This window comes from Phyllobates terribilis, unplaced genomic scaffold (assembly GCF_046119375.1).
Source record: "Phyllobates terribilis strain yellow unplaced genomic scaffold, ASM4611937v1 Scaffold_1__5_contigs__length_1240528914, whole genome shotgun sequence".
Classification (NCBI taxonomy): domain Eukaryota; kingdom Metazoa; phylum Chordata; class Amphibia; order Anura; family Dendrobatidae; genus Phyllobates; species Phyllobates terribilis.
Window position 1 is genome coordinate 115,053,766 of NW_027362761.1, and position 27,805 is coordinate 115,081,570.

Consider the following 27,805-nt stretch of genomic DNA (forward strand, 5'->3'; position numbering starts at 1 on the left):
TAATCACATTGTTCAGCTCCTGCACCTCCTCCTCCATCTCCGAAATGACCACATCAGTCACAAGCTGACAGCACTGCAGCACTGCCTTGGCCAAGTGGCAACAGGCTGTGCTGAAGATAACATGCTTAATGGTGAGAATGGGTGAGAAACCACCCAGCGCTGCAGAGTTGTAGAAAGCTGTAACACAGCAGCCTGATCTGTGGCTCTCACCGCTGAACATACAGCCAGGCATGTGTGACAATGGGTGGAACCTGGTGACGGAGAAATGACAGGCAGAGTAGATACGGTTTCCCTCTATGCCAGTCCTTTCACCGAGCTAAAGAATATGGCTGTGGTGAAATACAACTCCCACTGAGAAGCTGTTTCAGATTGAAAAACATTGTGCCCACCAAAGGATTTGATTCTGAGGGCTCACCTTTCTCCCCCGCTCAAGAGCCCTATAGCAGCTGCAAAGTTAGCGCAATCATGAACTCTCCTGAGGTAGAAGCCATGTCACACCAGAGGATTCTCTGGTGGGACCGTCCAACCCTGCCTAGAAGCAGTCCTGGCTAAGAAAAGTGTGTGGGAAAGTTCCTGGACATGCTATGGCTGATTTTTACTGAGGAGGAAACACACGCAAACACGGGGAGATCATGCAAAGTCCTTGCAGATGTTGTCCTTGCTGGGACTTGAACCCAGGATCCCAGCACTGCAAGGCTTCAGTGCTAACCACTGATCCAATGTGCTGCCGTTCACCCTCTAATATCTAACAGGCTGGAGAAACTTGCACCTACTGCCACTCTTCAGTTCCTTTGTGAGAAACTAATGTATTTGGGCAGCCACTCAGTCTACCAAATAAAATTCCTGAGAAGGAAATTGGGGATGGCTTCGCTACTGTTACTGGGGGCAGTGCTAATACCATGGCGTCGTACCATAGTTTATTGGAAATATTCCAGGCTGGTAGGAGGCAAGCAAATTCTCACAGAAAAGTACCAGCAGTAATGTTCAGGGATCCGCGCTTGTAGAAGGCGGAGACAACACTGGGAGAAATAGTGACGGCTGGGGACCGAGTATGGACACGAGGCATGAGGTTGTGAAAAGTTTCCGCTTCCATGAGCCTAAAAGGCCACATTTCAAGTGCAAGCAGCTGCCCAGAAATCTGGCGGTTTAGTATTGCGGCCTGTGGGTGGGTGGCTGGCTGCATACTTGCGCTTGCATTCCAAGTAACAGAAAACTAAGCAGATGGTGGTCTCTATCATCATCATGGCCTCACCTCGGCACTATGAACTCTCCTGAAGGAGAAGCCAGGGCCCACCGGAGGAGTCTCCAGTTTTCTGGTGGGTCCATTCATCCCTGCTGAGAAGCAGCCCTGTCTAAGAAAAGTGTGGGGGTAGGTTCCCGGACACTCTATGGCTGCTTTTTTTAATGTGGATTGGACGTGCTTATGCATGTTATTTCTCAAACCGCATAGCAGATCAGGCCATTGCCCAACTCTGGATGAGCGCGTGCAAGGAGCGCTGTATATCTAGGAGTAAGTAATCATGCGATGTATACTATGACTTCTCAGCTTATTATATTCTTACTTCTCCCCTGGTAGCCCAGTATGACTTACTCTGCATATGCACTTTAGGGGATCCAATATTGGTACTTTGTGGCTATATCTGCTATTTTTATATATGTGCATTTATCTATTATAATAATGATAGTCATCTATACCCACATATAGCCTTTATAGTCCCCCAAAGCACTTGCACTTTAGGTATTATCTACAGACTATTTAATAACTTGGCTAATGTATTTTTACTGTCTCAATATTGATATTTTGCATCTACATCTGTTACTGCCTATATATATATATATATATATATATATATATATATTTAATGTAATTTGTATGGTCATCTATATCAACATGTAGCCTTCATTGTTCCCCTAAGCATTTGCACTTTTGAAATTAACTACAGATTAATCGATAGTTCGGTTAATTAATTTTTTTATGGACTGTTCCTAACATCATGTTCCTTGTCCGTGCCCCTGTTAGTTTGCATTTTGTTTTTTGTGTCATTTTATCCGATTACTGTTCCCTGCAATCATGGATTTCTTCCCTTCCTCTCTTCTATGTTTGACTATGAATTAATAACATTTATTTCTATTTTGATAATTTTGTGGACCTATATTCAAAGCTTTTTCCGCTAGTTTGTTTCTATATTTACTTTGCTTCGGTGATCCCATATACACATATATTGGTCCATATTCGGGTGATGATGCTGTATTCATTCATGATTATTTCTACCCGGACGTGTTTCTCTATTTTTGCATTCATTGTCCAACTCTGTAGTCATGAAATTAAATGCGCAAAGAAAGATGTTTGTATGTCAAAGCACCACCGACAAGTGCGAGTTGATGTTGGACGGGCTGCCATTGCTTCTGCAACAAGCTGCATTAGAGGACTTCCTGGGAGAAATGACACCCAGAGTAGATACGGTTTCTCTCTATGCCAGTCCTTTCACCGAGCTAAATACAACTCTCAGCAAAAAAAGCTGTGGACTGGCTCCGTATCATCCCTGGCCACATTCACGTGTCCACCTGTTTGTGGTTAGGCGGTCCTTCCCAATAAGTGCACTGGGGAGGGCACGGGTAATGTTGTGGGACCCATGCTTGTGGAAGGAGGAGACGATACCGTAAAAAATAGTGGTGGCTTGGGACAGAGTATGGATACCCGGTCGCCGCCGCCGCCGCCATAAGATTGTGGACATCTTCAGCCTCCACGAGCCTAAAAGGCCACATTTCAAGTGCAAGCAGCTGTCAAAAATTTGGCAATATAGTATTGCAGCCTGTGGGTGGGTTCTTGGCTGCATACTTGTGCTTGCAGTCCAAGGAACGGGGTAGGGACAACTGAACGCTGCACTGGGACAAGGACGTGGACGGTGATTGTTGCAAGTCTGCAATGACAGGTGCATGGCGGGAGGCATCTTCGCTTGCGCCAAGGATCACTTATAATGGGCACACTTTTAGGCAGTGACCTGGGAGTCAGAAATACTTCCAGAGGTCTTTCCCATGCTGTTCCCATGTCTTTTCAGCACTGTATGCTGTGTCTGATGATGTGTCACACACCACATGGTCAGATAAGGTTGTAAAATGTTAAAATTACATTTCCTGGTGAATGCATTTGTCTTGGTTGAAAGCAATGCAAAAGGGCAAAAATGCATCAAAAACACTATGTGTGAACATAGCCCAAGGTGTGGAGGAGTATTTTTGTTTTTGGTTATTTATTTTGCCTTATATACAAGTCATTACCCTGGAAAGGATGTTCCTTAACATATTTCCCCAGAAAATCCATTTTGGTTTCGTTTTTGTATGTTTTATTGTGAGTCCATAAAAGTGACATAATACTCTGACAACGTTGTTGACAGCAGTGACCTGGGAGTCAGAAATGCTTCCAGGGGTCTTCCCCATGCTGTTCCCATGTCATCTGAGTACTGTTCCTGTCAATTTGGACAATTTTTAGGCCCGCTGCAGCCAGCCGGGGGGAGCCGCCTGAAAAATACTCGCGTTTCCTAAAGACTTACATTGGGCTCGTTGCGCAAGCATTTTAGTGCTCGCTCAACAATAGTACTTACAATTGCTCATTTTGCCTTTCTACCAAGCTCATTTTTCTCTTTTCTCTGCTCTATGTAGAAACAGGATGTATCTTGTTCCTACAGAAATCACTCCCCTCTTCAACTCCAGATCCAGCTGCTCCGTCGCTTCCCCCTGCCATTGACTTTTACAATGACTGATGAGTTATACAGGAAAAATTTACCTCCTGTTTCTACATAGAGCTTAGAAGGATTCAGCTAGTCAGTTTTAAGCACAAAATGTCATAGACCTAATGGAAAACAGAAGAGTTAACTGGGTAGAAAGACAACATGAGCAATTGTAAGTGCACAGTGATATATAATATGATAATTGCAATATATTAAGAGGATAAAAACTTTGATGGGAGTGCTTCTTTAAAGCTGACTTACATCTCTGGGAAGCTTCATAAAGTAAAAGGAGATCAAATATATATATATATATATATATATAATTAGGACAATTTGAAAACTACTATCTAATTTAACGAAAATTAGATAATTACTCTTCCATTTTAAGAAAGAGAGACTGAAGTTAAAGCTCTCTTCTGTCTCACTATCTTGATAGCTGTATCAGACTTCCTACTTTTGAGCGTACTAATGTATGTAGGAGACTGGATTGTACAGCATTGAAAAATGGGAGAGATCTGTAATACTATCTTATTGCTGTTAGCTACTTCATGATGAATCCTATCATAAAATCTTAAGATGGAATCCTGTGTAATTATGGAGCAGCAGGAGGAAGAGTAGGCTAAGAACAATAACTAAAGAATATTCTGTCACAGTCTCCTGTGCTATCTGGTTGTGTACACTGTGTAGTGAGAGACTCAAAGGGAACCTTTCACAGCCTTTGTACTATCTAAACTGCCCCCATTGCGTTGTTAGTGATGCAATGTGCTGTGACAAGCAGCTTCCTGCGCTTGCGCAGTGAAGCAGCGTGTTATTACCAGCTTCACTGTGTGCGGCCGGAGCCGCTCGTCACAGCGCATGCACGGCTCCCAGATCGACAAGCGCGGATGGCCAGTATACACACTGCGCAAGTGCAGCTGGGCAAGACATACTGCGCAAGATCGGCATACCGGTGACGTAAGCGCAAATCAGGCACCAGAATTAAAATGCCGTGAGCGGCGCCAACCATGACTAAATGCGATGAATCACACCCCTATGACTTAACGAGCAGATATGATATAAATATATAAAAGTGCTTTATACACATGATTATAGCGCCAATTTCAATGAAAATTGCACATTGCATCACTAACAACCAATGGGGCAGTTTAGATAGTACAAAGGCTGAGACAGGTTCTAAGTAGTGAGAGACTCCTTACAAGCAGCTAGTTCAATATTTTGCAGATTAACCCTTTTGAAGGATGTCTTGCAGATTTACCCTTTTGAAGCAGCTGTGTTATCCTTTTTTAGAATACAATTATAATACAAAGGGAAATCTTGTTACATGTATAAATAAGAATATTCAGGCTGAAGTAAACTTCACGCTCCTGGCAGGAGGTGAGGAAAATCATTTTAATTTTCTGCTTCGCTAATAATTGGGATGCATTGATGAATTAATTCACCATAATGTTTGTGATTTTCTTCTGGTAAAATTTATTTAAAAAATAGGTAAATTAATTTTCCTATACTATTCTTTGGATCAGCGAGTCAATAAAATGATGAAACAGACCAAATCCTGCTAAGTCAGTGCACAAGACTCCACTTTGCTATTCAGTATTTAGTGAGTATTTTACATCAGTATTTATACGACAAAACCAGGAGTGAGTGGAAAATATACAAGTGGTGACGTGTTTCTATTATACTTTTTCTCTGATTGTTCCTCTCCTGGTTTTGGCTTACAGATACTGATATAAAATACTGACCAAATACTGACCATGTGGCCTAAGGCACGGCCGGTTCCAGGTTTTCGTGGGCCCTGGGCAAAAGAGTCTCAGTGGGCCCCTTTAACACATACCACGAGTCATGATGCAAAGATAAGGTAGAGGAATATATTATATTATATATATATATATATATATATATATATATATATATATTACAATACAAAGATTTCACTTACTTCTTACATTACATGAGTGATATCTATTGTGAATTCCACAATAGCTCAGAAACCAGTGAATCCTCACAGCGCACAGTGCAGACCGGACAGTATAGTCCTCCATACAGTATTACGGGCCCCATATATTGCTCCATGCAAAATATTGTACCCCATATAATGCTCCATACAGAATAATGGACCCCATATATTGCTCCATACAGGATACTGGCCCCCATAAAATGCTCCATACAGAGTACATGCAGGATGGACCCCATATAATGCACCATGCTGTAGGGCACTATATAATGCTCTATGCTGTATGGGCCCCATATGATGCCCCATGCCTCCATACATAAAAAAAAAAAAATACTCACGTCACCGCTCCTGCTGCCGCTGCTCTGCACCGGGTGGCTCTGTGTCACCATCTTCCCGCTATCTGCACTGTGACTGCTAAGCAGAGGACATGCTGGAAAGACGCCATTGTGCCCTCTGACCTGAAACATCACAGTCAGGAGACGCGGAAGATACAGGACCTGCGGAGGAACGGGGAGAGGTAAATATTGTGCCGGGGCCCTGAGCAAGCGGGGGGCCCAGTGCTCAGTCAAAGCTTATACATAGAAACAGAACAAACTGACACTTCCAAAACACGAAATAGGTGTGTACAGGTTCTTACTAGGAGCATCTACCTCCATATATAACTAACAAACAAAGCAGCACACTGCAACGCTAAGTATGCGAACATGAAATATATGAAATTTGAATAGCATTACTGCTCTAGAAAATAGAAATAAATGAGAAATCTTAGCGCATAAATTGGCCAAATCATGTGTACCTGGTAGCAACGGTAAGGCGTTTCTCAAAATACCAGGAACTTAACAATGTGAACTCCTCTCTAAGAGACATCCGTCTGCTTATGTGTGGGATATGAAAGTTCCTGCTGCAATTAAAACCGCCTGTGTCCTAGAGGCGGAGTGCTCAGTCAAAGCTTATACATAAAAACAGAAAAAACTGACTGGCACTTCCAAACAAGAAATAGGTGTGTACAGGTGCTTACTAGGAGCAGCTACATCCATAGATATGCTCCTAGTAAGCACCTGTACACACCTATTTCTTGTTTTGGAAGTGCCGGTCTCTTATACTGCACTCCATTAGACTGCACTCGGAGTGCAGTTCAATTTCCATGGACTGATAGAATGGAGAAAATGGAGAAAACATTTTTTTCTCCATCTTCTCCTCATCCAAGAGAATTGAATCACACTATGTTCAGACTCTGATCAAACTCTAATCAGAGTTTGAGCAGAGTGTGATTTTCATAATCAACCCAATTTTCTCCGATGAGAAAACATATGCTCGTCTGCACCTGCCCTAGTACTGAGGGAAATCTTCTTATTCGCTATTGACATGCTGTATATCTGAGAAAAATCTTATAATTTCATATACTGTAATGTTTTATGCTTTTTTTCATAACCAATGTCCTCTTTAAAGGGGTTTTCCCACGAACAAAAGTTCATTTTATTCACTGGATCTTGGAACAAAATAAGATCTACAATAGGATGTGATTCAAAAAACGTTCCTGTGCTGAGATAATCTTATAAATGTGCCCCTGCTGTGCACTGTGTAATGGCTGTGTCTGACCGTACAGAACATGGTCTGATCATACCACATCTCCTGGACAGGGGAGGACGCAAAAGAGTATACAGACAGCACAGCAGGGGATCACAGCCAATTCTGTCTTTGAGATAAAACATTGCTTAAAAACAGACAGGGAAATGACTTTCTGTGAGGTAAATATCAGCTGTGATCCCATACTATCCTGTCTGTCTCTATTTTGCTTCCTGCCCAGGAGCTGTGGTATGATCAGACCATGTCCCTGTACGGTCAGACACAGCCATTACACAGTACATAAGAGTGGCACATTTATAAGATTATCTCAACACAGGAACATTTTTTTAAACACATCCAATTGTGGAAATTATTATTATTGCAAGATGTAGTGAATAAAATGAACTTTTGTTTGTGGGAAAACCCTTTTAAGGCTATCAGTGCAGAGTCACCTGTAAGTTAAATTACTGAGGCATTCTTACAGTTGCTAGTCTCAGTGCTGTGAGCAGTGACTGTAGCCACGTCAACACACCTTATAACTGAATGCCAACGGCTGCCTGGAGGAATAGAGTTAATTTTCTCCCAGGTGCTGCACTTTCACTTTCACCTCACTATTAACTTGTAGATTAATATGTCTGCAAGTTAGTTGTGTTATCCTACATGTCAGGTTCTCATTAAGGTATTCGGCTTCAATTGTTTTTTCTTTGGGAGGAGCATTCCACCTTGCCTAAATAATAGATCTAGGATTGCAGCAAGATTTCCGAGGAGTTCAGAGTGAGTGGATCCGTTAGGCTATGTGCCCACGATGCAGAAATGAAGCAGAAAATTTCTGCAGCGTTTCTGCATGTTCTTGGCAGTCAAAAACGATTGCGGATTTTACACGCGTTTTTGCAGCATTTTTATATGCGGATTTGACTTGCGTTTTTCAAATGCATTGGGACCTCAAATCCGCATGCAGAAACGCACAAATAATGGACATGCTGCGGATTTTTCCGCAAGGAAAATCCGCTGCGAAAAATTCCACAGCATGGGCACAGAACATGCAGATTTTCATTGGGGATCATGGGGCACGGATTTCCAAGCGCTTTGCAAGCGTTTACACTGCGGAAAATCCGCAGCAAAAATGCTTGAAAAACGCATAGTGGGCACACAGCCTTAGTCTATGCTCACATGGAATATTTTGAGGTGTTCAAAAGTCATGAGTTTTTCAAGTGGGATCCTGCTTCAAGAAACACAAATTTTTGGAAGAAGTTTTTCTTTTCCTGAAGCATTTACTAAAGTGGTTTTGAACAGTTTTGGAAGTTTTTTCCTTGAAGCCCTTTTCGCAATTTCTATTTTGTAGAGATTTCTCTCAAGATCAGCTTTAAAGATGTGATGTGCATTTTTCCCCTCAGGAGTTTTTCAAAATCTGATCAGGAGAAAATAGCTAAAAAAAAAATACCTTTTCCTATTACAAGGAAAATGGATTTCCCATAGAGATGTCTAAAAGTAGTTTTCCAAGTGTTTTTGAAACAGTTCTCAAGGATTTTGCAAAGAATCCACTCACAAAACTCTTAATGAAATAGTATATGTGTACATGGCATCTTTATTCTAACCGAGGAGCTGCTGGTTTTCCAAGGCAAAGCCAATTTTATAAGTGGCTTCTCTGGTGGTTCTGCTATCATTTTGCTCCATTGCTAGAGTGTTTTTTTGCTATTTAATCGATAACTTGATAGAAGCTTCCTGGTGGAAGCCACCTGAAGAATGAGCATGCAGATTTTAACCGATTAGCAGATTTCAAACACTTAAGCAGTTAAAAGGAGTTGAGAAAACCTCTCTTTTTTCAAGTGTTCAATACTATTTCCCAGCCTCATTTCTCATTATTACACATACCCTATTTTTCAGACTATAAGACAAACCTTTTTTCCCTTCAATTTTTTTTTTGGGGTGGGGAATTGGTGCTTCTTATTTTCTGAATGTAGCTGTTATAATGCTTACTGTGGTGTGGGGCCAGGGCAGCAGCAACGGTGATTGAGCGGGGTAGCGTGGCAGGGAGCGGGGTCGCATGGCAGGAAGAGGGGTGATACAGCAGGGATCAGCAGTGCCGCCATGAATTCACTACAGCCGCATTAGACAAGAGGAAGTGGGCGGTCTCATGTCCAGATCGCGTGCTGCAGTGATGTTACAAAGAGGCAGGGCCGGGGGGACTGCGCGTTGTGCTGTTCTCTGTTGCTCCAGCTCTGCCTCTTTGTAATGTCACTGCAGCACATGATCTGGATGGGAGACCACCTACTTTTTCCTGTTTAACGCGGCTGTAGTGAATTCATGGCGGCGCCATTGATCCCTGCAGCATAATCCCTCTCCCTGCCTTGTAAGCCCACTCCCTGCCTAGCGTGGATCCAGAAAAGAAACAGAGGCAAGCATTATACAGTAGTTTAAGTTAAATAAAGCACATGTGTTAAAATACTGTACCACTGTGGGGAACTATAACTCCCAGCAAGGGATAGGAGCTGTAGGACATTCTAGGAGTTATAGTTCTCCTCAAAGGCAACCACTTGACACAAATGGTACCATAAATGGGATGTTAAAGAGGACATTTTTGCTTCAAAAGTTTTTTCCCCTATTTTCCACCTCTAAAACCTGGGTGCATCTTATGGTCTTGTGCATCTTATAGTCGGAAGAATACGGTAACTTAATTTATGGACATCTATGATTTCTTTGCCTGTGTGGATTGGATGGGATGTTACCGACATCTGGTGAGAATATTTCATCTGCAATATACACTGCTCAAAAAAATAAAGGGAACACTCAAATAACACATCCTAGATCTGAATGAGACCTTCCGCAACCTCATCAGGAGCATGCCCAGGCGTTGTAGGGAGATCATACAGGCTCATGGAGGCCACACACAATACTGAGCCTCATTTTGACTTGTTTTAAGGACATTACATCAAAGTTGAATCAGCCTGTAGTGTGTTTTTCCACTTTAATTTTGGGGGTGACTCAAAATCCAGGCCTCCATTGGTTAATAAATTTGATTTCGATTGATGATTTTTGTGTGATTCTGTTGTCAGCACATTCAACTTTGTACAGAACAAAGTATTCAATGAGAATATTTCATTCATTCAGATCTAGGATGTGTTATTTGAGTGTTCCCTTTATTTTTTGAGAAGTACATATATATGTACCACCTTCGGGGCTGTATTACATTTCATAAACACCCTATTCTCACTGTACAGAGAAGAGGATTGTTGGCAGTAAGACTTACTTTTATTTCATGACCAACCGGAAAAGCTGTAAGCTAATGAAACTTTAGAAGATCACTTTTGCCTTTCTGCTCACCAAGGACGGCCATCCATCTGCTGAGCTGTGAAATTTCCAGAATTCCTTTGTGTGTTTATGCTGAGTGATCACAGCTTAGAAGTGGAATTACTGTAAATGCTCTTACTTCAACTAATGTCATAGCTGGCTTAAAGACAAATATGTTAAATGACACTACACCATTGTTTATACAAGTCTGCAGAAAATCTTGCATAAGAGATTTAATTATTTTGTGGCACTAATTAATAACAAATTACTAAATATACATAGACATGGGTGCACACAGCTACTGTATATTGCAAAATATAGATTCTACTGTAAAAAAATGCAAATTAATGATATATTGACTGGTTTTCAATTTACAGACATTTATGGCATTATGCCATAGGATTTCCACAAAATTCGGTCTGGTGAGATGGCTGCAGCTTCTAGGCATTTGATCACCTTTATTAGAAGTGATCAACCAGACCCCAGAATATAGTAATGCTCCCCTCATTGCTTATCTGTCCTGCCATCTCTGCAGCCCACCATTCAGAGTCTTCTTTTCCCCTTTCCCTGTAGTGCTCATCCTCCTTGGCATTTTCACTCTAGGGCATAGCTTCCAGCTCAACTAAGCCTCTGATGTCAATGCATGCCATGCTGTCAATTGGATGGCGTGTGTCGTAACGTTCCCGCAACGGCACAGCACACAGGCACCTTGTCTAGTCAGAAGAGGTATGTAGAACTGGATGACAGGCAGTGGGTAGATTTCAGTAGTACCACTATCTGTTAAGTATACATTTTTCATCACTATTTAGTATACTTTTTGGGAAGTGGAACAAACAAAAAAAAACACCTTTTTTTTATTTTTTTTAAACACATTCAGTTTCATTGAGATGTTCACTTTATTCTTTAGGTCAATATGATAATGACAATACCACATTTCTGTATTTTTTCATATTTCATTACATTTACAAACAAAAGAAGGAGCGGGGGCAAATGGTTTCTATATTCTAAGACAAGTGGTGTACCGCCAATGGTGGCAGGTCACTCGACTGTTATAAGTCCCGTGAGCTGGGGGAACCAAGTGTCAGTGCCCACACTGGACCCCCCCGATGCCTGTCAGCACCCACACTCTGCCCTTCAGCGCCCGCAATGATGATGGAGGAGGGAGAATCAGCAGACGCTTTCACCACCATCATTCTGCCTCGGCATCTGACGTGTCAGAGCAGAGGGCGCGATGACGTTATTACAGTGCTCCCACTATTCTGAGATGTGCGGGGCTCCACACCACATGCTCAGGAGACCAGAGCATTGGGTGGATCGAGGAGAGGTGAGTATTGTAATTTTTTTTTAAATCAGTGACTGGTGGCCATAATAGAGTATGGAGGACCATGGGGGGGTGCATTATATTGTATGGAGGACAATGGGGGGTGCATTATATTGTATGGAGGACCATGGGGAGAGCATTATATCATATGGAGCACCATTTGGGGTGCATTATATTGTATGGAGAGCCATGGGGAGAGCATTATATTGTATGGAGAACTATTGGGAGTGCATTATATTCTAGGAGGACCATGGGGAGTGCATTATACTATATGGTGGATAATGGGGGGCACATTATACTATATCGAGGATTATGGACGATTATATGGGCCCTTTATACTATATGGAAGGCTATGTGGTGTCATTATAATATTTGGAGGGCTATGTGGGGGCCATTATACTGTATGAAAGCAATTATACAGTGCAAAGGTTTGTGTGGGGTCCATCATATTGTTTGGAGGGCTGTGTGGGGGCCATTATACAGTGTAGAGAGGTGTGGGCCCATTATACTGCATATGCATTATACTGCATAGAGGGCTGTGTGGAGGTCACAGTTGGGGTACCATACTGTGTTGGAGTCACCAAACTGTGCCTTGGGAGTTGAGGTGGGGTACAGTAGGATCATTATATCGTGCATGTGGAGGCTAATGTGGAGGAATTCACCATGAGGGTATCATAATGTGTTTGGGGGGCACTTGTGTTGGCATCATACTTTATGGGGGCAATGAAAAAGGAATCTAGGACTTCAGCAGGAGGAAAATTGCTATGTAAAGGCTGCACAGTTGTGAGATATGCTCTTCTGTGATACTGTCAATTATTTATTTATTGTGGCCTAATTAGAACTTCTCCTATGCGGCCCCATGATTTCTATGTATGCCCCTGTCTAAGACTCATTGCTTTTTTATTTCTATATAGCAAAGTTGCACAAGGACTTCTTTTTTGTGGAAAAAGCTGTGATTTTAACTGGTGCAATTTAGGGGAATATTAGACTTTTGATTACTCTTTATTAGAGATGAGCGGTGTTCGACTAGAACTGTTCGCCAATCTCAAATTCGAGCTGTTTTGGGCAGTGTTCGAGTTGTTCGACGAACCCGAACGATTTGCAAAAAATTCGGCTGTTCGAGGTTATGTTCTATAACTGTTCGTGCACCAAAAGCTTGTCCTGCATGTCTGGCGCTATTTAGAGCACCAATCATGCAGGGATTGTCTGCCACTCACTGTAATGCCACAGCCATGGTTGTGGCATTACAGTGATTGCCCAAATCGATGGGAACAGTGCCAACAGTGAAACATGAAAAGCCGGCAATTCAGCAGCGGCATACACCGGTACCCGACAATTTAGAACCGAAAGAATAGAGCTTCACACATAGATTAGATAGATAGAAACATGTCAGTCACATATATATGAAGTACAGTGACAGTGTTGCTTACTGTACTTGTCATTTAGTGTAAAGGATTTATCAAAAAAAATAATAGTGTTTTCATGCACCGTCTCTTTAAAAAAGCCGGCCGGCAATTCAGCAGCGGTACCCGACAATTTGGAATAGAAAGAATAGAGAATCACACATAGATTAGATAGATAGAAACATGTCAGTCACATATATATGAAGTACAGTGACAGTGTTGCTTACTGTACTTGTCATTTAGTGTAAAGGATTTATTAAAAAAAATAATAGTGTTTTCATGTACTGTCTCTTTAAAAAAGCCGGCCGGCAATTCAGCACCGGTACCCGACAATTTAGAATAGAAGGAATAGAGCATCACACATGGGTTAGATAGATAGAAACATGTCAGTCACATATATAAGAAGTACAGTGATAGTGTTGATTACTGTACTTGTCATTTAGTGTTAAAATAAAGGATTTACTTAAAAAAAAATTGGCGTGGGGTTCCCCGTAATTTTAGGCTCTAGCGGAGGTTAAGCAGACGGCTGGGGCAGATGTTTGAAGCCTGGGAAGGGGGTAATACTCATGGAGCTTCCCAGGCTACTAATATCAGCCCCCAGCTGAATACCTAGCCTTTACTAGCTATTAAAATGGGGGACCCCCCCAAAAAAAATGATGTGGGGTCCCCCCTATTTTAATAGCTAGCAAAGGCTAGGCAGACAGCTGGGGGCTGATATTAATAGCCCAGGAAGGGTGCCATGAATATTGGCTCCCTCCCAGGCTAGAAACACCAGCCGTCAGCCGCCCCAGAAATGGCGCATCCATAGGATGCGCCAATTGTGGCACTTACCCTCGCTCTTCCCACTGCCCTGTAGCGGTGGCAGTGGGGTAATAGGGCTGGGGTTGATGTCAGCTTATAATGCCAGCTGACATCAAGCCCAGGTTAGTAATGGAGAGGCGTCTATAAGACACCCCCATTACTAACCCCATAGTCAAAGTTAAAAGAAAACACAAACACCCAGAATAAAGTCCTTTAATTGAAATAAAGACACAATCCTTTATTGTTCTAAATTAAACCATACTTACCACCACGCCCATTCCAGCTGAAGCCAACGATCTCCTGCAATAAAAGTAAAATAATAAAGCAACCTCATCCTTACCTTTCCATGGTTCCCACGACAGCTTCAGCTCTGCTACATCGAGATGACAGGCTGGACCGCAGCAGAACGCTGCCATCCAGCCTGTCATCCCGCAGACACTGAGAAGCGCAGGCATGCTTGCGCTCCTCAGTGTCTCGCTGTGACAGCATCCAGATGAGCCGACAATGAACTCGGCTCACCTCATGCACGTCACTGACAGCGTGGGAGAATTCTCCTGCACTCAGCGCTTCAGCGTGAGAATTTTCCCACGCTGTCAGTGACGTGCATGAGGTGAGCCGAGTTCATTGGACATGAATGAGCTCACCTCATGCACGTCACTGACAGCGTGGGAAAATTCTCACGCTGAAGCGCTGAGTGCAGGAGAATTTTCCCACGCTGTCAGTGACGTGCATGAGGTGAGCTCATTCATGTCCATTGAACTCAGCTCACCTCATGTACGTCACTGACAGCGTGGGAAAATTCTCCTGCACTCAGCGCTTCAGCGTGAGAATTCTCCCACGCTGTCAGTGACGTGCATGAGGTGAGCTCATTCATGTCCATTGAACTCAGCTGACCTCATGTACGTCACCGACAGCGTGGGAGAATTCTCTCGCTGAAGCGCTGAGTGCAGGAGAATTTTCCCACGCTGTCAGTGACGTACATGAGGTGAGCTGAGTTCATTGGACATGACCTCGGCTCATCTGGATGCCGTCACAGCCAGACACTGAGGATCGCAAGCAAGCCTGCGCTTCTCAGTGTCTGCGGGATGACAGGCTGGATGGCAGCGTTCTGCTGCGGTCCAGCCTGTCATCTCGATGTAGCAGAGCTGAAGCTGTCTGGGAACCATGGAAAGGTAAGCATGAGGTTGCTTTATTATTTTACTTTTATTGCAGGAGATCGTTGGCTTCAGCTGGAATGGGCGTGACGGTAAGTATGGTTTAATTTAGAACAATAAAGAATTGTGTGTTTATTTCAATTAAAGGACTTTATTCTGGGTGTTGTGTTTTTTTTAAATACTTTACTAGAAATTCATAGTGGTCATGTCTAATATTGGCGTGACCCCATGAATTTCGGGCTTAGGGCCAGCTGATAATGCCAAGCTGGCCCTAACCCCTTTATTACCCAGTGAGCCACCGCACCAGGGCCCTGGATGAGTTGGGTACAGCGCCAGAAGATGGCGCTTCTATGAACGCGCCATTTTCCGGGGCGGCTGCGGACTGCAATTTGCAGCGGGTGGGGCCCAGAAAGCTTGGGCCTCCCTGCGCTGCAGATTCCAGCCCCCAGCTGCCTAGTTGTACCTGGCTGGACACAAAAATAGGGCGAAGCTCCACGTATTTTTTTTTTTAATTATTTCATGAAATTCATGAAATAATTAAGGAAAAAAGGGCTTCCCTATATTGTTGTGTCCGGCCAGGTACAAATAGGCAGCTGGTGGTTGGGGGCAGCCCGTTCCTGCCTGCTGTACCTGGCTGGACACAAATATAGTGCGAAGCCCCACGTCAATTTTTTTTAAAATTATTTCATTAAACTAGATGGTGGCCCGATTCTAACGCATCGGGTATTCTAGAATATGTATGCGGCAGACCCGGCGCAATCAGCAGAGCGGTGTTTAAATTTGGCGCCAAAATCGCTGACTGGTCGCGGCCAGCAACCGCGACCAATCAGCAAAGCGGTGTTGAAATTTGCGACTATATCACTGATTGGTCACGGCCGGCGGTCGCGACTAATCAGCAGAGTGGGGTTTAAATTTTGCGCCAATAATGCTGATAGGTTGTGGTCGCGACCAATCAGCAAAGCGGTGTTTAAATTTGGCACCAATAATGGTGATTGGTCACGACCTCGACCATTCAGCAGAGCGGTGTTTAAATTTGGCGGCAACAATGTTGATTAGTCGCGGCCGGCGGTCGCGACCAATCAGCAGAGCGGGGTTTAAATTTGGCGCCAATAATGCTGATTGGTCACAATCGCCGGCCGCGACCAATCAGCAGAGCGGTGTTTAAATTTGGCGTCAAAGTCGCTGATTGGTCGCGGAAGGCAACCGTGACAAATCAGCCGAGCAGGGTTTAAATTTGGCGCCAATACTACTGATTGGTCGCGGACGGCGACCGCGATCAATCAGCAGAGCGGTGTTTAAATTTGGCGCCAATAATGCTGATTAGTCGCGGCCGGCATTCGCGACCAATTAGCAGAGCAGGGTTTAAATTTGCCGCGAATCTCGCTGATTGGTCGCGGCTGGAGTCCGCGACCAATCAGCAGAGCGTTATTTAAATTTGGCGCCAAGCTCGCTGATTGGTCGCGGCCGCTATTTAAATGTGGCGCCCAAATTGGTGATTGGTCGCAGGCAGCGTCCGCGACCAATCAGCAGAGCGGTGTTTAACTTTAGCGCCAAGATCACTGATTGGTCGCGTGCGGAGAGCGCGACCAATCAGCTAATCGTATTGGTGAGGACCGGGGAGCGCCGCTGCCTGGTCGGATACTTCTGTTGCGAGAAGCCGGGAGATGAGCGACTGCTCGCAGCAGAAGTATCCCGACCCGCAGCGCCGCTCCCCGGTCCTCCTTTGACACCCTAGCCGCTGATGTCCCCACAGTATCCGCATGGTGTTACAAAGATCCGGACATTTGTGTTAAAAATCGCTGATTGGTCGCTGGCGCTGCCCACGACCAATCACCGATTTGGGCGCCAAATTTAAATATCGGCCGCAACCAATCACCAATCTTGGCTCCACATTTAAACACCGCTGTGCTGATTGGTCGCCGACGCTGGGCGCGACCAATCACCGATTTTGGCGCCACATTTAAATAGCGTCCGCGACCAATCAGTACAGCGGTGTTTAAATGTGGAGCCAAGATGGGTGATTGGTCGCGGCCGATATTTAAATTTGGCGCCCAAATCGGTGATTGGTCGCGGCTGATATTTAAATTTGGCGCCCAAATCGGTGATTGGTCGCGGGCAGCGCCAGCGACCAATCAGCGATTTTTAACACAAATGTCCGGACCTTTGTAACACCATGCGGATACTGTGGGGACATCAGCGGCTAGGGTGTCAAGGGAGGACCGGGGAGCGGCGCTGCGGGTCGGGATACTTCTTCTGCGAGCTCCCGCTCATGTCCCGGGTTCTCGCAGCGGAAGTATCCGCACAGGCAGCGCCGCTGACATCCATGCGGCAAGGGTGTGAAGGGAGGACCGGGGAGCGGCGCTGACATCCAATTGGTCGCGGCCGCTATTTAAATGTGCCGCACAAATCAGTGATTGGTTGCCGTCTTGACCGCGACCAATCACTGATCTTGCCGCCAAAGTTAAACACTACAGATTTGTGCGCCAAATTTAAATATCGGCCGCGACCAATCACCGATCTTGGATCCACATTTAAACAACGCTGTGCTGATTGGTCGCGGCCGATATTTAAATGTGGTCGTGGTCTTGGCGCGCGATCAATCACTGATCTTGCCGTCAAAGTTAAACACTACCGTGCTGATTGGTCGCGGACGCTGCCCGCGACCAATCACCGATTTGTGCGCCAAATTTAAATATCAGCCTCATGCACGTCACTGACAGCGTGGGAAAATTCTCCTGCACTCAGCGCTTCAGCGTGAGAATTCTCCCACGCTGTCAGTGACGTACATGAGGTGAGCTGAGTTCATTGGACATGACCTCACCTCATGCACGTCACTGACAGCGTGGGAAAATTCTCACGCTGAAGCGCTGAGTGCAGGAGAATTCTCCCACGCTGTCAGTGACGTGCATGAGGTGAGCCGAGTTCATTGGACATGACCTTGGCTCATCTGGATGCCGTCACAGCCAGACACTGAGGAGCGCAAGCATGCCTGCGCTTCTCAGTGTCTGCGGGATGACAGGCTGGATGGCAGCGTTCTGCTGCGGTCCAGCCTGTCATCTCGATGTAGCTGAGCTGAAGCAGTCGTGGGAACCATGGAAAGGTAAGGATGATGTTGGTTTATTATTTTACTTTTATTGCAGGAGATCGTTGGCTTCAGCTGGAATGGGCGTGGTGGTAAGTATGGTTTAATTTAGAACAATAAAGAATTGTGTGTTTATTTCAATTAAAGGACTTTATTCTGGGTGTTTGTGTTTTTTTGTAACTTTGACTATGGGGTTAGTAATGGGGGTGTCTTATAGACGCCTCTCCATTACTAACCTGGGCTTGATGTCAGCTGGCATTATAAGCTGACATCAACCCCAGCCCTATTTCCCCCTGCCACCGCTACAGGGCAGTGGGAAGAGCGAGGCTAAGTGCCAGAATTGGCGCATCCTATGGATGCGCCATTTCTGGGGCGGCTGACGGCTGGTGTTTCAAGCCTGGGAGGGGGCCAATATTCATGGCACCCTTCCTGGGCTATTAATATCAGCCCCCAGCTGTCTGCCTAGCCTTTGCTAGCTATTACAAAAGGGGGGACCCCACGTCATTTTTTTGGGGGGGTCCCCCATTTTAATAGCTAGTAAAGGCTAGGTATTCAGCTGGGGGCTGATATTAGTAGCCTGGGAAGCTCCGTGGGTATTACCCCCTTCCCAGGCTTCAAACATCTGCCCCAGCCGTCTGCTTAACCTCCGCTAGAGCCTAAAATTACGGGGACCCCCACGCCAATTTTTTTTTTTAATAAATCCTTTATTTTAACACTAAATGACAAGTACAGTAATCAACACTATCACTGTACTTCTTATATATGTGACTGACATGTTTCTATCTATCTAATCTATGTGTGATGCTCTATCTTTCTCTTTGTAAATTGTCGGGTACCGGTGTATGCCGCTGATGAATTGCCGGCGGCTTTTTTAAAGAGACGGTGCTTGAAAACACTATTATTTTTTTTAATAAATCCTTTACACTAAATGACAAGTACAGTAAGCAACACTGTCACTGTACTTCATATATATGTGACTGACATGTTTCTATCTATCTAATCTATGTGTGATTCTTTATTCTTTCTATTCTAAATTGTCGGGTACTGAATTGCCGGCCGGCTTTTTTAAAGAGACGGTGCATGAAAACACTATTATTTTTTTAAATAAATCCTTTACACTAAATGACAAGTACAATAACCAACACTATCACTGTACTTATTATATATGTGATTGGCATGTTTATATCTATCTATGTGTGAAGCTCTATTCTTTCTGTTATAAATTGTCGGGTACCGCTGCTGAATTGCCGGCCGGCTTTTTTAAAGAGACGGTGCACGAAAACACTATTATTTTTTTAAATAAATTCTTTACACTAAATGACAAGTACAGTAAGCAACACTGTCAATGTGCTTCTTATATGTGTGACTGACATGTTTCTATCTATCTAATCTATGTGTGATGCTCTATTCCTTCTTGTCTAAATTGTCGGGTACCGGTGTATGCCGCTGCTGAATTGCCGGCCGGCTTTTTTAAAGAGAGCGTCTTCTGAGCAGTTTGTCAGCTTTTGGACATCTTTGAAGGTGTTTTCTATGTGTTTCTATGTGTTTTTGTTTGCCTGCCATTGGTTTTAACGGTGTTCGACGGTGTTCTAAGGTGTTCGACGAACAGTTCGACGAACAGTTCCTCGAACATCCCGGTGTTCGACGAACCGAACCGAACCCGAACACTACGGGGGTGGCTCAACACTACTCTTTATTTCATATTTTGTGAGACTGTATTATAAAAATCAGCAATTCTGGTATTGTTTTTCATATATTTTTTCTTATCGTGTTCACAGTGCAGGTTAAATAGTTAATTTACAGTACTAGTTGATATAATTGTATAATAATATCCAATTTATGTCTTGCTTTTTCATTTTAATACTTTTGCATGAGAAAATCACCTTTTAACAAAAATATATTTTTTTGCATAATTTCATTTTCATTGCAATAACTTTTTATTTTTTTGTTTACAGAGCTGTATCAGGGCTTGATTTTTTGCGTAACAAGTTATAGTTTTTATCTGTATTCAGGACACATATGATTTTTTTATCACTTTTTAATATATTTTTTGCGAGGCAGAATGAACAAAAACTGCTATTCTGCCATTTTTTCATCCTCATGTTTTTTGACTTTTTAAAGTACAGATTATTGCAGACATAGTTATACCTAATATACAGTATGTCCGTTTTGGGGTTTTGGGGGAGTTTATTTTTTCCAGATTAAACAATTTTTATTGAGAAAACTACCCTCCAGCATCCTGTAATTGTGCCCCAGGGATACCGATGGACTGAGAATGGGAACGCTCTCCTTCTAATACCTCACCTGCCCTTTCCTTTTTTGACATAGACTTAAAAGGGCTCAGTCAGGTCTGTTTTTTTCACGTATAAGAAAATCTAATCTACTATTCTGATCAGAGTTTAATCAAAATTTTATCAGTGTGTTGTATGAGTGTCATCAGAGTGTCATCATTTTCTCGTCCGTGGGGAAATTAAAAAGAAAAATTCTCCATGTTCTCCATTCTGACATTCCGTGAAATTCGGACCGCACTTGGATACTATCCGAGTATAGTCTGATTTTTTTCACGAACCCATTGTCTTGTATTGCTGATTTTGATTCCACCCTCAGATCAAAGTCGGACATGTGTCCGATATTTTCCGTGGACCACTCAGTCAGAAAAAATCGGACGTGTGAATAATCCCATAGACTATCACAGGTACGAGTGGTATGCATGAAAAACACGCGTAGCACTCATCCGTGAAAATCGGACATCTAAATGAGGCCTAAAGATCTGAGATCAGTGAGAGCACCAATCCATGTAGTTGTAGCAGAATCAAGGTAATGTACAGTACAGACCAAAAGTTTGGACACACCTTATCATTTAAAGATTTTTCTGTATTTTCATGACTATGAAAATTGTACATTCACACTGAAAGTATCAAAACTATGAATTAACACATGTGGAATTATATACTTAACAAAAAAGTGTGAAACAACTGAAAATATGTCTTATATTCTAGGTTCTTCAAAGTAGTCACCTTTTGCTTTGATGACTGCTTTGCACACTCTTGGCATTCTCTTGATGAGCTTCAAGAGGTAGTCACCGGAAATGGTCTTCCAACAATCTTGAAGGAGTTCCCAGAGATGCTTAGCACTTGTTTGCCCTTTTGCCTTCACTCTGCAGTCCAGCTCACCCCAAACCATCTCGATTGGGTTCAGGTCTGGTGACTGTGGAGGCCAGGTCATCTGGCGTAGCACCCCATCACTCTCCTTCTTGGTCAAATAGCCATTACACAGCCTGGAGGTGTGTTTGGGGTCATTGTCCTGTTGAAAAATAAATGATGGTCCAACTAAATGCAAACCGGATGGAATAGCATGCCGCTGCAAGATGCTGTGGTAGCCATGCTGGTTCAGTATGCCTTTAATTTTGATTAAATCCCCAACAGTGTCACCAGCAAAGCACCCCCACACCATCACACCTCCTCCTCCATGCTTCACGGTGGGAACCAGGCATGTAGAGTCCATCCGTTCACCTTTTCTGCGTCGCACAAAGACACGGTAGCAGCGGCATGCTATTCCATCCGGTTTGCATTTGGTTGGACCATCATTTATTTTTTAATTCTCTGAAATGCTATTGGAGACTATTTATGGTAGAGAAATGAACATTCAATTCATGGGCAACAGCTCTGGTGGACATTCCTGAAATCAGCATGCCAATTGCACTCTCCATCACAACTTGCGACATCTGTGCTGTGTGATAAACCTGCAAATTTTAGAGAGGGCTTTACTGTGGCCAACCTAAGGCACGCCTGTGCAATAATATGATACAATTGATATGTCACACCTGTGAGTTCGATGGATTATCTCGGCAAAGGAGAAGTGCTCACTAAAAGATTTACACAAATTTGTGAATAATCTTGGAGAGAAAAATGTCTTTTATGTCCATAGAAAATAGGTTGTAGTGTTTTTATTTTGGGACGGGATCACGGGATCCTTGGGTAAGGTGGGAGAAGGTAAGCCATCAGGTAAGAAACCATATTGGCCGTACAAGGTCAAGGAGGGGGCAGGAGACAGGCACAGCTAGTGGGAAGCCCCCCATGACCGGGATTGGCCTGGAGGTTTCCCCTTTTAAAAGTGGCGGTTATGGGGATTGGATAGTAGGAAGTTTGGAGGGCGGGCAGTGGGAGAGGCGGTTATAAAGGAAAAAGTGCGGGAAAACCGCTATTCCTTGAGGAGCAGCAGAAGAGGATTTCCCACCCACCACCCCCTTTTTTGTTGATTATTGTCTTTTCATTTAGTTTGTAAATGGCGCATTTTAACAGGGTCTGCTTGTCACAGTGGCTTGGTTGGCGGGGTTCTTGGAGTTGGTACCGAATTGTCGGTGGAAGGAATTGGGAAAATTCCAGGTCGTTTAAATTAAGTAGGGGGTGATCTGGCAGTCGGTTCTGGGCTCTGGACGGGGTTTTACCCTGGGAGCTTTTAGTTGGTTTGTCTTTCATGGACTGTGGAAGTTTGGTGACGTCGAGCTGGTGGTGCACGGCTGAGGGTAACATGGCGGTTGAGTTCTTATAGTTTATTTTAAAGCCAGATCTATTAGCTCCAAGAACCCTCCCTCCATATTTATATTTATTTCATTGTTAATTAGATTGTTATTGTTGTTTGTTAATAAAATTGCCTCTGTGTCCAAAATTTATCCAAAAGAATAACAGGTTGTAGTGTTTTTATTTTGGGACGGGATTACGGGATCCTTGGGTAAGGTGGGAGAAGGTAAGCCATCAGGTAAGAAACCATATTGATCGTACCAGGTCATGTGTTTTCACCAGAATTCTGGCGTAAACACCCTGAAATGTCACAAACCTCTGATTGCGCAAATAATTTAGAGACTTTTGGCATTTTTATACCAGCACCTGTTAGTTTCACCAAATAGGACAGAACTGGGGTGAGAGGGGTCATGGCAAAGACTGCTTAACAAATTCATAATTATTTATCCCAAATGGCATAAATCTCACCGGGAATGTATTCAAGCTCCTGGATATTTCTTGATAGGTGCATAGCTTTTAATGAGTTAAGCGCATCTTACTCTAGAGCTGCCTTCATTGAGATTGGCATACAAAATGGCATATCTATCTATCTATTTATCTATCTTGCTATCTCATATCTATTCTTTCTATCTCATATCTATCTATCTTCCTATCAGTCTCATATCTATCTATATTATATCTATCCTTTCTATCTCATCTCTATCTCATTATCTATCTAACTTTAGTATACACTTTTTGAGACCTAAGAACATTTTTTGTCTGTAAATCATTGGTGTGTTTATCTTTTGAAAATGAAAACACAATATTTTAATATATTCAATTGCAATTCCACAGGCTTGGTGTCTGTGTTTGACCATCTAGTACTGCTATTCTTTTCTGCTTTTTATTCTGCATTGTTTCATTAAACAATATAAAAACCCATTAAAAGAACACAATAGACTACAACCATAGATTTATGGATAGATTTATCATTTTCTTAGGACATCTTTACCATCTGCAGGCTCTCTAATTCTGATTACCTAAATAAACACAGTCTACAGTTCACCATGGAAGAATAAGATGCTTGAACATTAAATGATTGTAAGTCACTTTTTATTGCCGGCTGCAGGTGCTGAACATTTTTGTGAAGAAATGAGGAAGGAACTCAATTTCTTTAAAGAAGAAAAATCAAGAGCCAACCTTCGAGCATGCAATATTTATACATACAGGAAAATTTATGGCAAGCGAGGAAATAAAGTAAGATGGAAAAAAGTCTAATGGGTATGTTCTTTTTCACACAATCTGCTGGTTGTTATTGGAAACAGTGATGTGTCCAGGGACAAATCTCTAAAAGGTTAGGGGACCATTCTTCAAGTTATTTGAAGCTACACTAAGGCATCCATAGATGTATGGGAGCCCACATGATATCTCAGTATGCTTGATTTTTTTTGTCCATTTTATACATATAAAATGTCAAATGCAAATTAAATAATACTTCACTAAATGCTGTTTTACGGAGGTGACATAAGGCAGAACACAGAGTCTCAATGACTGTGTAATACCTAGCAACAAGAACTCAAAATCCACAGTTTAGGATCTGGTCACACAGCTACTATAATGCAGTGGGAGAGATTTTGTATTATATATTGTAAAATGCAACCTCTAGGCTGAACCTTAGATAAATAAATGCAAAATGTATTTGCCAAGATACTTACTTTTATATAGATTAACTCCTTCCCCACATAAACTGCGGAAGTCATATAGAGCTGTGTGGATCAGAACCAGGAGTTGATTCTGCTTCATACATGGTGGAGGATATCTATTACACCTCCGACACACATGCACATCTTCCAGGATCAGAGATGACTCTGATGCTGACAGTGAAACCCCAATATGCTATAACCAAAAATGCAGCATCTAATCGATTAAACAGAAAGGAGGCAACAAGTTCACAGGTGAAGATGCATTGTTATGGCAGTTTGGGGCCTAATGCTGTGTCTGCCATGTTACTACTCCTACTCAAGGGGTTGTCAAGACAAAATGGGCTACTGGGGGCAGACAAAGATAAAAAAAAATGCAACAGCTAAAACCCCTGGCAAGCTGCTGCCACTCATGTGCTCCTTTTTGTTTACATCACTGCAAAAATGACATCTCATTGTCACTACCACTGCAGCCAATCACTGGCTTCACTGGTGACATGTTTACAATTTTTAACCCTACCTGACATGTAACAAATATACTTCACATGGCAGATACGGATGTATAGAGAAGGCTCAGGAGATGAGCCAACTTCATACAGGGTGGATGTTGGCTGTGTTCTATAGTATATTTATTGTACAACTTGACTCTAACAGCAGCAATCAGACCTAACTCTTATCACTGCTGTTTTACGCCTATATACTGTGGTCAATCTCTGCCAGCCACGTTTAATTAGTTGCTAAAGTAGGAATAGTCAATTCAGACACCTATCAGCCCTGCACAGTTACCAATGGGCTACCACTGCAGGTGGTGGCCTACTGAAGGTTCCTGTCACCACCATCTTGGATTTTTAATCTCACTATATCCTGCAATACTAAAACAAGTCAACAAATTACACCAAGTTTAAATCCCTTAGGATGAAGTAGAAAAATAAGAAAAAGTAGTAAAAAATGTTTTAAAAGTATTAGAAATATATTGAAACACGTAAAAGTTTAAATCTCAAATGGAAAATAAAGAAATTTTGAAAATTAAAAAATAAGCATATTTTGTATTGCTGCATCTGTAACAGTCCAATCTATCAAAATATAAATAATTTAACCCTCATGTTGAATAGCATAAAAAAATGAAAACGCCAGATTTCCTGTTTATAGGTCACCACACCTCTCCAAACAGATGTAGTTAAAAGCAATCAAAACATTTTTGGTACCAAACAACTAATAAAAACTACAGCTCACAATTTTAACAAGCCTCTATAGAGCTCAATGGACAGAAAAATAAAAAAGTTATAGGTCTCATAAAATGGCAACAAAAAACATAGTTTTTTTCAAAGTTTTGAGCTTTTAAAAGCGGTAAAATATTCTAAAAAAATATACAAGTTTGGTTTCTACTGTATGTAGAAGGACTGATCTGTAGTTTTTTTAACCACAGAATTTCACCCCATTTTGAAAATTTTTCACCACTTTTAGGTACATTATATTTTAAGCTGATGTTATTCAAAACTATAACTTGTCCCACAAAAAAAAGCCTTCATAAGCCTATGTCAATGGAAAATATAAAAAAGTTACGGTCCTTTGAAGTTGGAAGAAGAATAGGAATAAATGAAAGTCCAAAAATTAATCTCTGATCTGATGGAGAGGAGTAAAAAATACAACAGTAGAAATGTAAATAAGCCCTTTTTCAGTTGATTACATAAAAAAATCTAAACAAGTAAAAAAAGGTCGTTTCAGAACAAGTTTTCCTGTAAAGTATGTCTGAAATTAATCTTAATTTTACCTGACAGTGACCTGCTATTTACAGAAACACAATTTTTGAGGCACATGAAGGGAAAAAGTGAAATCTACTATTACAACCACCCTAGTAAAATACTATTGGACACTCACGATACAAAAGTAAACAATTAAAGTTGGTACAAATTGATTTGCATATCTCAGTCACAACAGTGTTCTACGACTGCTGATATGGGAGGGGGAGTACCGCCTCTTACCTGACAATGTCCATGGCTCATTTTTTAATTAGCTTGCCTGGCGTGTCGTCACATGTACGTCATGCCAGGAGGTTGTCCTTCTACTATTCCATTGGCCACAGTGCACTGTGGTCACTGATGGAACGGGACATAATTATCAAATCTACAAAAAATTCAAAACTGATGTACCAGGTGATATTCTAATAAGGATGTGCCAGATGGTTTTCTGTTTTTTAATTTTCAAATTCTTGATCAAAGTTTGAACAGAACTGATTGACATCTTTTTCCTGTTTCATAAAGTTTTGCTCACAGATTCTTTGAAAGTTCTTTTATTTTCCCCATGCTTTAGTAATTAGCAAAGTCAGTTCAGCTTAGATGAAATTCAAAAGGGTTTCAGCTGACAAGTTTCCTTTAAGAACAAAAGCCATGAAGGTAGTATGAACAGAGAATTCCTTTTTTTAAAATGCTTATTATTATTATATAACAATTATATGTCCTTATAGAAAAAGCACACTATTCTTCAATCACTTTTTAGTCCTTTAAACTTGAAAAATATGAGGGGTTGACAGAGCTTAATTATTATCAACGTCCGCTATAGAGAGAAACCAAAAATAGACTTATTATCAAAAGGTTTCACAAAAGAAATCATAAAATATTTATATGTTCTGTATATGATATAAATGTATATAGGATTGTTACAATTATATAGTAAGGTATAAACAATGTATGGCTACATATATATTATTCTTTTAAGAGTTTTCTTATTAACATAAGCGCAGGTTTTTTTAAAGGCTATAAAGGATACCTTTGACATGGAAAAAATGATGATAGTGGCTCACTTCAGTTATTGTACTAACTAGAGATGAGCAGATCGATCCACGGAGGATCAAATTCTTGTCAAATTTCTTAAAATCTGCAGTTTCACATGAATTTGAACATTTGATATTTTGATTAACTCAAATTTATTCATCATGACCCAAATTTGGGGGGTAAATTCGGCAAAGTCTGTGAATAAGAATTTCAAAAGATCTTTAGTACTAACTCTAACATTTAACCCTTTCACTCCCGGGCCATTTTCCATTTTTGCGCTTTTGTTTTTTGCTGCCCCTTCTTCCCAGAGTCATAACGTTTTTATTTTTATGGGAGAGCTTATTTTTTGCCGGACAAGTTGTACTTTTGAACAACACTATTGGTTTTACCATATCGTGTACTGGAAAACGGTAAAAAAATTCCAAGTGTAGTGAAATTGCAAAAAAAGTGCAATTGTGTTTTTTTTTTTTTGCAGATAACAAACATGTATAGGTTCTTTTCTATTTAAGTGGTGAAAAAAAAATCCAAAATTTGTTAAAAAAAA